The 12147-nt window shown below is 35.0% G+C and overlaps 1 pseudogene; it reads right to left on the bottom strand.

Annotated features, from left to right (window-relative positions):
* Window positions 1-2100: 2100 nt before the first annotated feature.
* LOC139812348 (uncharacterized) lies at window positions 2101-3519 on the bottom strand (annotated as a pseudogene).
* Window positions 3520-12147: the final 8628 nt, after the last annotated feature.

Genomic DNA, 12147 nt, shown 5'->3' with positions numbered 1-12147 from the left:
ATCTATCAAAAACCGGATATTGGACGAAAAAATAAAAAACGTATAATTCAAATTTTGACGAGATTTTATGTTGATATATATCCTAAACTATAAATAAATGTGCTTATAATTGATTTTATCCCTTGTTCTTTCCTCAAAATAATCTGATAAAGTATGACATTTTCGTGAATACTGAAATTCTAGTAATTCAATAGGTTACTTTCTAAAGACTCTGCCGAAAGCATAACTGCGAATATGAGTTAAATGCCTATCAGAATTTATTTATTAGGGTTCAAAAAACATATTTATTTTAGTTTTATGTCATTCGAGTACTATTATATATTAATAAATATACACGACATATTCGACTATTAAAAAGTTCTTACTTCAATATTCAAACAGGAAGAAAGTTTGTGGATTAGAATGGATTAAGGTTTGCTCTGCGCCATTTGATAGGGCAAAGTATCTAGTTTTTGGACATATAAGGTTGTTTATCCGTATACGTCCGGCTTTTATGAGAAAATTGACGTCGAAGTTCACTTGACATAATCGAATGTCGTCCACGAATAGCTCAGCGGACGCCGTTCGATTATGTCGAGTGAATATGGATGTCTATTTTCTCATAAAAGAAAGACGAAGGGGGATATATAATTTGTTTAAATATTGCTATTTTGTAATGATTAATTACATCCATATTTTATAACAATTAATTATGTCAATTAATATAATAGCGATGAATCGAGGCTCTATTGGAAATCCAATCGTAGGAAAAGCGTAGCCCGCTTTAATTAGCCATTAAGAGCCGTTTGCTGTTGACAATGCGAAAGTTTTGTTAAAAATATTATTTAAAATATTGTTCTCCTCGAGGGGGGAGGGGAGGAGAGGAGAGGGCGGGGAGGGGAAGGGAGGGGGAGGAAATAAAAACAGCGGAGATAAGAACTTTTCGTCAGTCTTTCTCGATCAGTAGTCAATTAAAGACTTTGATTTTGAAAGTTTTGCTTTATACAATTTACTTTGCGTCCTTTTCAGGATACCGTGAAAAATATATAGAATATATAAAATATATAAAAGATTATACTTTTTAACACGCTCGTAAAATGGAAAATTTCTGAACAAATCGTCAACTTTTTAATTGTATGCGTGCAAATAATCTGAATTTATCAAATTATCAGGCTTTAATAAGCCACATAACATCATGTATTAATACTGAATTACCCAAAGTTGCGTTGGAAGCATTGAAAAGAAAAATCATGATTTTCACGAAGAATTTGAAGTCAAAATGGGTAGCTAGCTCGTACAGTTACAACACATTTATTACAAAGCATGAAAGTTGGTTAAATTGTGAATTTTCTTTTCCGAACAAAGTATACTGAATTTAATTCTTACTTCTTCACGTACGCGTATGCCTCTTAATAGATCAAAGTGTTTCGTAGAATGTTCCGAACGACATAAAAGAAAGAGAATTGAGGAAGTAGGGAATAATCCGGAAATGACTGATTTTATTGTTCGGAAAAAGTTAAAATTCGATGACGCGCTATTTATATATAATTTTATCCAGAGACATCCCGAACATGTCAAAAAAATTAGACAATTCTGTGAAGAAATTGAAAATGGAACAGATTTGATTGATAGGGATTGCATTAAGTACGACTTCAAAAAATAGGGGTTCTATATTCGGCGTGTATGTATGTATGTCTACGATTTTCTTTAAAACTACTAGACGGATTTAAATGCGGTTTTCACTGTCCAATAGAGCAATTCTCCAGGAAGGTTTTAGTACATAAAATATTGCGCTAGAACATCAAGGTACGGAGCAGTAAGGAAATATGCAATAATAATTATTCATATTAATTTAATGAAGCGCTAAAAAAATATAAAATAAAAAATGTTTTTAAAAATAGAACCGATTTTTTTTTAAACTAAAAAGTATTTAAAAAATTAAAAAAATCATCTATGCGCTTTATGAAAAATTGTTAATTAAATAATTTTGATTTCATACACTAAATGTTTAATAATCGTACATTATTTATGGGGCTACATCCACCTAGAGGCCCGAAAAATAGGTCAAAATTCAGATTTTTTTTTCAGAAACAATTAATGAAAATGACATGAATTTTTTTGTACTTAAAGATACATGTTTTGAGAGCTTAAAAAAATTTTTTTTATTACAAAATGTCTAAAAATAAAAAAGTTATGGCTGCCGGCAGATGATAAGTTTTTTTCCGACACGTTCGGCGGTGGATACTGTGCAGTTGAATTGGTCGATCTGAAATAAAAAAACCAAAGGGACTATTCAAGTTAACAATAAAAACGAGTCGTTGACGATCGCCGATTTTTAAAATCGATTTTTTAAACAAAATTGCAACGAGCTGAAAATCGGGTATGGAAAATCTGTGAGAAAATGTCGTCATTTTTACGTAATTATTAAAAAATAAAGATTGATTAAAAAAAAGTAAGATCGTCAACGACCTCTAAATGTTTCTCAGCGTATTTTGTGTAAATTTCAAAACGATCCATTGAGTAGTTTTCCAGATATGATGTCCACCAGCTTCGAAAACAGCGTTTTGAGAAAAACGCGTTTAAAGTTTCAAGTATGGTTCTACTATTGTTAAGTAAAGAATTTTTAACTTTACCTCTAGTCATCAATTCCAGGACCATATAAAGTACCCTCAGCAGCAATTGCAGCTTCGTAGAAAGAGGATTGCTTTTGTCTGCGAGCAATTCTTCCTTCGCGCGTCGCCTCCTGCACTCGAATATCAGACAAATTGATGCGCTCTCGGTCTTGATTCTTGCAGTATGTAGCGCAATTTCGGCCATCATCGATGTTCAGTGCCTGCATCATTAGTAAATATGTACTAGCACCTTCATTAAAAGTGCATGCGGCAATGTTTGCAGCAATTTGAACAATTGATGCACCGCTGTTCTGGATTTTTGGTGCTATTCGCCAAATAATGTTGTTCAAACTTTCGTTTGCATTTTGAGTGAATCCACCGACGCATCTCTCCAATAAATTGTTATTCAAAAAATTTTCATATATCGGACGAATTGCTTTGATAACATCGTCGTAAAGTGGCGTTTTATGCTCATAATGCTGAAGAGTTCCTGTGGCTTTTGCTTGCTGCCACGAGCACCACGATTCCGGTTCTTGAGGGCAATTATCGTGTCGAAGCTTTTCATTCATTGAACACTTGTGGTAAAATGTGGCCCATATAGCATCCTTCATTTTTGTCACAGAATCGCAGTTTTTTCTGATGGCGAGGCCGTAATAAACTGTCAGTTCATCGATCAGTTTTCCAGTCAATTTGCCTTTACCACCGAGACCCGTGGTTTTTTTTTGCAAGCGCGAAGTCTTGTACCCATGCGTTTTTGAACGTGGCCTACACATTCTTTTTTGTTTATGACAACAGAAGGACCGTACGGAGAAGCATCCACTATTCCCTTATGCGTTTTCGAGTCACCGTCGCCTATATAATTGATATATCTTACTCCGTAACTGGATTCAGATCGCTCAAACATTTCACGAATAGCGTCGACTTCCATTTTTCCCTCCGATCCTTTATGATTAGCAGAACAATTGTTTTGATGAGATTCAAATCACTCGAGATATTCTGCCGTATTTATCTTATGTTTCCAAAATTCACAGGCCTTGCAATAACTGCATTTTACTAAAATATTGAGAACTTTACCACTATAGTGACCAATGATAGTTGATACACCATGCAAGGAATTGAATCCTCGTTTTTTCCATGTTCCATCTCCCGAAACAGTAAGTCCTTCTATTTCTTCCAAATTATTCGTTTCCATCGTCTTTCTTTTTTCTTCTTCAACACTTCAAGATAATATTATTTTGCAAACAGCGTCTGAAACATGTACTGAGCTATTCACGATCAGACCGTAGGTATGCTGAAAAACTGGTCGATGCAAATCCATAATTCCACAGAATCTTGTTGCTCCCAATAATCCGATCCCCAGCAGTCGCATAGCAAAGATAAATCTTCGATTTATTTCGTAAGTGTTTCCCATGTACGGACAAGACGAGATGGTTACAGGTGGGCATGAATTGCAAATCACTATTATTTTGAAGCCCAAACCTCGTTCACTTGCGCGATTGAATTTCACGTCGTTTCCACAATGCTTACATTTCACACAGTCGCTTACTGCAGAAAACACAGTTAGGAAGTTCAGAATCACATATCCGATAGATTCATTTATCGGAACATTGATATCTTTCAAGTCCTGTAATTTTTTTGCGGACGCACTCGTGTTTGCTTCTTCTTCTTTTTCGCTTTCGAATGGATTCAATGGTCGTTTTCTTTTCTTCGATCTGTCTCGTCTAAATGAAGTAGAAGCTCTTGTTTCTCGAGAAATTTTCATTTTCGATGCCATTATTATCACTTTACGTACGCTTCAAATTGCTCTTCTGTTCTGTATTCGAAAACTCGAATACAGAACAGAAGAGCAACAATACACAAGATCAAGAGGACAACTGAAACCTAAAATACCGATAGAGCGATATTTTCCGTGCGCCGCGTGCGCGCCGTGTCAGATAGCGGAGCTCGAACGCTTGAACTTGTTTTCTTCGGAATTCTATAATTTTGTCAATTTTACAGATATCGATGTAAAATTTTCAGGATATATTCTCAACACTTAAAACTTTTAAAAAATGCAAAAAAAAATTTTTTAGGTGGATGTAGCCCCTTATGTCAAGTTTCAAGTCATTTCATTGAAAAATGTAGAAGTTATAAGCAAATGACTGTAAATTGAGGCGTTCGCCCCACTGTGCGACGTCTCCGAGCTGCCGGCAATGCTGCATTTATCCCGTTATCCTCGTCAGTATTATTGTTTTTGTCCATATCTTTGACTTTCTTCACGACTGCATTCTTTCTTTTCATACAGGAGTTATTCTTTTCTTGTGGTTCCTTCTTAATTTTGTTTTTAGACTTTTCCTCTTTTTTCTGTTTTTTTTCTCTTCTCTTAATGCAACTTTTTTTGCAGCTATTTCTTGCTTTTCCGGTAGTTCGTTTTTTTTTTTTTTTTCATCTTTTTCCATTTTTGTGATGTAATCGCAAAGGGTACCTGCTCAGTCAGCACTTTTTTGTCCTTTCTTTACTGGTTTGTCGCCAACTTTGGGTCAATGAAGGTGTTTATTCCAAATTTTATTAGGAGAATCATCGGTTCTTGTGTGGAACGCCTGGCGAATAACCACGTTGCTCAAAATTGTTGGCTTGTTCTTAGACGTTTGATCTTCTGGAACACACTAGGTGGTACATCAGTCTCTTTAATTTCTGAATTTTTAGACTCGGGCTCTTCTACAGTTTCCTTCATCTCAGCTGCATTAATCTTGTGGGACGTTTGATCTGTTGGAACACTCGTTACATCAGCCTCTTTGCATATAGGATTTGTGGACTCGGGCTGCTCTACTGGCGTCTCCTTCATCCCAACTACGTCAATCTTGTGGGACGTTTTATCTGCTGGAACATTATGTACATCGGTCTCTTTAGTTTTGGGATTTTTGGACTCCAGTACAGTACTCTCGATTATGTAAGTAGATGTCATAAGAGCTTGAACGGTTGGATATTCCACGAGATTTGATTCATCCACCATTTGCAATTCGTTTGCAATATTGGTCAGGGAAAAATTAACGTCACTTTCTATAAACTCGATAGGTATTTCATTCAATGCACCAAGTCCGTCCAAAGAATGCGGAGCCCTAATTTCTTGTATCTGATCCGTTACATCATTGACATTGAGATCAGATTCCTGGTTTGATGGAATTTCCGCGTTCATATTGGGAAGATCCGAACTGTTTGATCTTTCCATGCATAGTTTCCACACTTTAAATAGGGAATCGTCGCAGTCGTCGCATCCGTGGTATGTTTGTATGAGTGTATCTGTTGCATCCGGTCCTAGAATGTGTTCTATAACTCTCTTCGTTATCGCGTATTTGTCGGAAGTCGGAACGTCCTTCGATGTTTTATTTCGTATGACTTTGTGTCGTTCTGAAATGCACTTTGCGTAATCAACCGCATCAGGGTTGAATGGAAAAAACCCGCATGCTCTGAAGCCATTCGTAATTGTTTCTTTCTTGGCTGATTTGTCGAATGCCGTTTTAAACAAGGTAACAAAGTTTGCCTTCATAATAGCTTTGTCTGATTCTTGTTTATGAGATCTAACGATTCTTTTCCAGCAAACTTTCAACGGTCGGAATATTGATACGTCGCACAGTTGCATGATATGAGTGGAATTTGGTGGTAGACAGTACACAATAATTCTTTTCTCAATGCAGAATGTGCACAGTTCGAGACTCAAATGTGATTTTTGTCTGTCAAGGAAAATAATGACCGGAAACTTTATGTACTTTTCCACTAACCACGGATAAAATACGTTTGCCAAGTATTTGTAAAAAGTGCTTGACACCATCCACCCAGAATCAGAACGACCGATAGCTCATCCGTCAGGAAATGAGTCAGCAATGTGGCCAGGGATCCTCTTGTAAGGGTAGACCACCATCGGAGGTGGCACTTTTCCGGCGGCAGAATATGTGCACAATACCGTGATCAATTCTTTCTCAGGACCACTTGCGATTTCATAAAGATTTTTGAATCCTTTTGGACCGAGAACAATGCCCGTCTTTGGACACGTGTGCATTCCAATCTCATCGCAATTGAATATGCGATTGTCAATACGTCGGCGGCACCCTCTTCTTCCATGAATTTGATGACTTCAGCGAACCAAGCTCGTATTTTTTCTTCCGTTACAGCCGCTCTTGCCCGAGAAATAACCTCAGTGTTTCTTTTGACTATTTCTGGTTTCCGTTTGAGAAACAGAGACAGCCACTTCTTCCCAGGCCTGTCATCGACGAATGCATTCTCTCGACCATCTTCCTTCAGAACACTTTGTACAGCATCTTTCACCATTTCAGGATGCATTGGAAAGCTACTTTTGCTTTATCGATAATCCACTTTTCCAATTTTGATTCTTCTTCTGCCGATAGTATGGTTTGCGGGCCCATTTTTCGAATTCCTGGTACCTTGTCCCGTATTTTATTATGAAGAGTTCCTTTTGGTACTCCATATTTGGTTGATGCTCTAGATAATGTTAATGATTTGTTTCGTATCTCAAGCAAAACGTTCTGTAAGTCCTTTTCGCTGTATTTAAATCTTCGATACCTTGATTTAGCCACTCCTGATATGTCCGACATCTTAAAAATTACGGGGAATTATACGTAATATCTATGAATTCACTTGATCTCATAGTTTTCTAAAAGCTAGGTATAATTTCTGTTATGCATGTATCAAAAGTATACCAATAAAAATATCAGTGTTCTTTATGCCATAATCTTATACAGTATGCTAAAAAAATGATGATCAGATATTTACTAGATATTTCCTGTACCCCGCAACAAAAATAATTCAATTCTGATAGGTATTAATATTATCAAAAAACATTTTAATTCAAATAACATCTCACAGCATTACTAGATAATCAAATTTCATGTCGTTCATTTACTGGAATTACGGATTCCAATGAACGCCGTCGTTTTCATGTCGTTCAATTACTGGATTTACATATTCCAATGAATGAACGGTGCCGTTCATTCACTGGAAAAATCGCGGTTGTCAGAACCAGTAAGTAAACATTGAGTTTGAGAGTATTTTGAGGTTAAGTAGGATCATAAAAATTGTGCAAAACGAAGGTTTAGGCATCTTATTGATCAGAGAAAACAATATCATGACTTGTTCGACACTTCTTAAGTAAATAATATTACCTATAAGTGAAGAGGGGAAGCGGCCATACTTATTTTTATCAATTTCACGCGATGGGCCGCACACTCGTCGAAAACAATTTATAATATTACTTCACGAGCAAACTTCATGTATGTGACGAGTGGTGCTGCTACATAACGATACATAAATTCCGCTTCAAAAAAGTGCGGAAACCAGAGACTATGCTGACACCTTATTTTTCGAGAAAAACGTGATACTGTTCATTCACTGGTGACTGTTCATTCACTGGTGCACTCACCCTACGACCCACAACTTGCATTGTATACCCCGCATAAGACGGTCTTAAATATAAAAACCGACTATGAATACCGGCCTTACTGCTTAAGTTTTTTTTATGTGTCCGGGCCTTTAAGGCCGGTATTCATAGTTGGTTCTTATTTCAAGACTAGCTGGTTACCCGGGCTTCGCCCCGGAGGACATATGTAATCAGACACGCAAATAGTCTCTCCCTCTCTCTCCTTCTCTCTCCCTCTCTCTCCCTCTCTCTCCCTCTCTCCCTCTCTCTCCCTCTCTCCCGGAGATTTGGTCATTCGGAACCGGTTTTTAAAAAGATCGGTAATAAAAAATAGTACACTTTATAGCACTCTCCGGGAAATTCTACCCCTACTTCATGTATAATTCTTTGACATTTAATCAATTATTTCCCGAAAAATTGAAAGAATTAAAAAACCGGTTTCCAAAAAGATCAGTAACAAAAACTGTACACATTATGGCGCTCGCCGTAAAATTCTACCCCTACTTCATATACAATTCTTTCAGATTCGGTCAATTAATTTCGATTCGTTACCGGCTTCCAAAAGATCGGTAACGAAAAATTATACACTTCATAGTACTCCTCGAAAAATTCTACCCCTGTTTGATCTATAATTTGTTGAGATTTGATCAATTATTTTTCAAAAAATAGGAAAAATTAAAAAAATCAGTTTCCAGAAAATCGGTAACAAAAAACTATACACATAGTGGCACTCCCCGGAAAATTCTACCCCTATTTCATATACTTTTGATAAAAATTCGGTTCAGGGGTTTGGGCTGGGCGTTGATGAGTCAGTGAGTCAGTCAGTCAGTCAGGACATCTTCCTTTATATATAGAGATTGTCTTAAGTATAATGTCTTATGATGCTAATATGGCTCTGTGATTGGTTCATGACGGCTTAAGATTGTACTTAAGACGGTCTTAAATATAAGAACCGACTATGAATACCGGCCTAAGATGCCATTACATGGTAACATCGTGCGTCTAGCGTCAAGCGTCAAACACGCGCGCTGCACCCTTGCGCAGATGTCTCGTGCACAGATTTCAGCGTCTTGACGCGTCTAATTCTAGTCAGTAGCCATTTATCATTTTATTCAGCATCTTGACGCTGAAATCTGCACGATCTGCATGTTTAGATATCTACGCAAGGGTATTGACGCTTGACGCTCGACGCTCTCATCTAAAAGCATTTTTAGGGTCTCTACGGTTGGGGTTATTGGTTGACAATTACAAATTAACCAATCAGAGAAAAGCCTTACGTTCTCGACCGTGATAGGCCAATTTGCTTACTATGCGATGCTGCGCAGTGCTTCGATTGGTTCGATTACTCAGACGTGTTTACGCGCGCAAAAACAGCGAAATACTCGCGAAGAAAAGTTTAGCAATCCTACCAATGTTGGAAACGCGTTTGTGATCAGTTTACGTTCCTTTAATCTAGCAATAATAGTACAATGATTGTGATATTGTTTTAATACAAAGATGTTTGTTTTACTATTAAATAATTCTGGTAAATATGGTGTAAAAGACATTCGTTATAAACATAAAGGCCGTCTAATAGCACGTAAAAGTAAGTAAATAATACTTAATGCCTATCGATGTTAATTGAAAAACAAGAGTACCGAATATTTTTGGGATATTTTGATAAGGATTTCGCCGACAATACTTTCAGTGGTACTTTGTTGATGAGGCCCATTTGACACTGTAATGGCCAATTTCTTCACCGTCGGATAACTCTATCCTTCGGTTAACTTTACTTTTCATCACTTTCTAACTGCCTCCTTAGAAAGAGATGAAGAGTGAGGTTAACCGAAGGATAGAGTTATCCGACGGTGAAGAAATTGGGCATAAATGCTTTGAAGCGTTTTTCTTCTTTCTTCATTGAAAGAAAGGAGAAGAGAAATGCTTCGAAGCATTTGTAGCATCAAGTGGACCGCAGCCAATGTGTATTGCTGATATATAAATTTATTGAACAAAGTATATATTTATATATTCCTTTTTTATTTAAAAAAATCTCAATATTTTGGAAAAAATCAGTTTTTAATTTTTTTGCAACGTATAATGTTAAATGTGTATAAGATTATATAAAATTTATTGATTTTTAGGTAACAAGAAATGTCTTCTAGATGTTGCAACCAATTTAAATTCTAATATACCTAAAATAATATTAAGGGGGAATATACACCTAGAAAGTTCGAAAAAGAGATGGAGATAATATGGGGATTCCAAACAAGATGGAGGACTTATATTACGGACCTGGAATTAATGATTCTATGTAAGTTAAAAAATTTCGCGATTTATTCATTGCTCAATTTTCAAACGCGTTTTTCTCGAAACCATGTTAAAAATCGGTGACCAAAATATCTTGGCAACTACTGAACCGATCAATTTGAAATTTCTAGTGGTTATTCTATACATAATTATCTAGTCTTTGTCGTAGGATTTTTTTTAAGTGACTTAGTTTTTTTTATCGGCAAAATAAACCCGAATTTTTTCCCTAAAAATCGCTATTTAAATTCAAACGCCCGCCATTTTGTCAAAAATCGATATTTTCAAAAACTCCTACGTCAAATACTAAATTATAGTGTCAATTTTAATAATTTTTTTGGTTTTTTTTTATTCTGATGATAACAGATGAAATGGGAGTGGTCACCGCGGAGGACCTTTTTTTTGCGGCAGTCGACAGAACCCAAGAATACTCCGCCAATATTGAATATTTTTTAATAAAAAAAATTTAACATATTCTTAAAAAAGTGTGTACTTTCATGTAGAAAAAATACCAATACCATAATTCATATAGGTTTCCTTAAAAAAATTCACAAAAATTTAATTAATGTTCAAAATTACTTTTTATTAAATTAAAATTATAGGAATAAGATTCATAACAAGATAATCTAATTATTGAAACGATCATAAATATCAGGCGATTTTTGGTGATTGTTTGATATGGTTTGGTATATATACCGAAGTTGCTATCGGTGGTTGCTATTGATTCTGGTACAGTTTGGTACCCTTTGGTTGCTTATACTAGAGTCACGCCAAAAATCGTTTATTATTACCTCATTTGATACAAATTACATGCATCTGTTCTAATAACACTTATGTGTCTATATTATAGTATCTAATAGAAGTATTAATATTCTTATCAAAAGATTAAAGAAAAATAATAAAAGAAGAAAAAATATAAAACCCAATTCTCACTGCCCCAAAAATAACAGAAATAATAAAGGTAAAGTATACAATATTCATAATGGTATTGGATAAATGTAATAAATATAGTATAATAGTAAACATAGTAAATACGTAAATATGATGACTTTTGCAAGAATTTAGTTATACAATAATGTTAGTAACAGTATGTGAGTAATAAATTAAATAAAAAAATATTTTAGATTTTTATTTATTGTATATTATACATTGACAAGAATATAATTACTTTTAATCTAGAGTCCCTCTAATCAAAGTCTAGCCATATAATAGCAACTTTTGATTGGTTCGCCAATTGATTGGTTGGCAAAAGCAAGAGAAAGAGAAAGAAAAAGAGAAAGAGATAGAAAAGAGACAAAGAAAGAGATAAAAAGAGAAAGCGATAGTGAAGGATTTCTCTCTCGTAGAATTTTGTCAGAACCAGAAAGGTTCTGGTTAGAGAGACTCTACTTTTGATATAATAATGCTACTCTAATAAAAAACTCAGAAGTGATATTATTTTTTATATAATTATATAAATAAAAAATGTTTTATATAAATAAAAGAAATAAAATTGATATAAATTATATAAAATTGTATTTTGTATGATTTATACTTATACATACTGCATATACTATCAAAGTATCTATTGTTTACAGGAAATAAGGCTAATATTGAAAAAAATGTTATTAATAGCAGAGATAAAAACTACGATGAGGTAACAAAGTTTAAGAAATGTTTGAATAATAACCTAACTGACTGCAACAAGTTAAATAAATGTGATGCTATAGAAAATATCAGTGATAATAAACAAAAAAATACAGAAGTAATTGATATCCTCAATAATATTTCAGTACATAATTCTTATAACAAAATGAATAACAATAATAACGAAGGTAAAGTATGATGATAGTAAGTAGGTAGGGTAAGCCGATTCAGTCCCGG

The sequence above is a fragment of the Temnothorax longispinosus genome, chromosome 1, assembly GCF_030848805.1.
Source record: "Temnothorax longispinosus isolate EJ_2023e chromosome 1, Tlon_JGU_v1, whole genome shotgun sequence".
NCBI lineage: Eukaryota > Metazoa > Arthropoda > Insecta > Hymenoptera > Formicidae > Temnothorax > Temnothorax longispinosus.
This window is presented reverse-complemented; position numbering and strand designations above follow the sequence as displayed.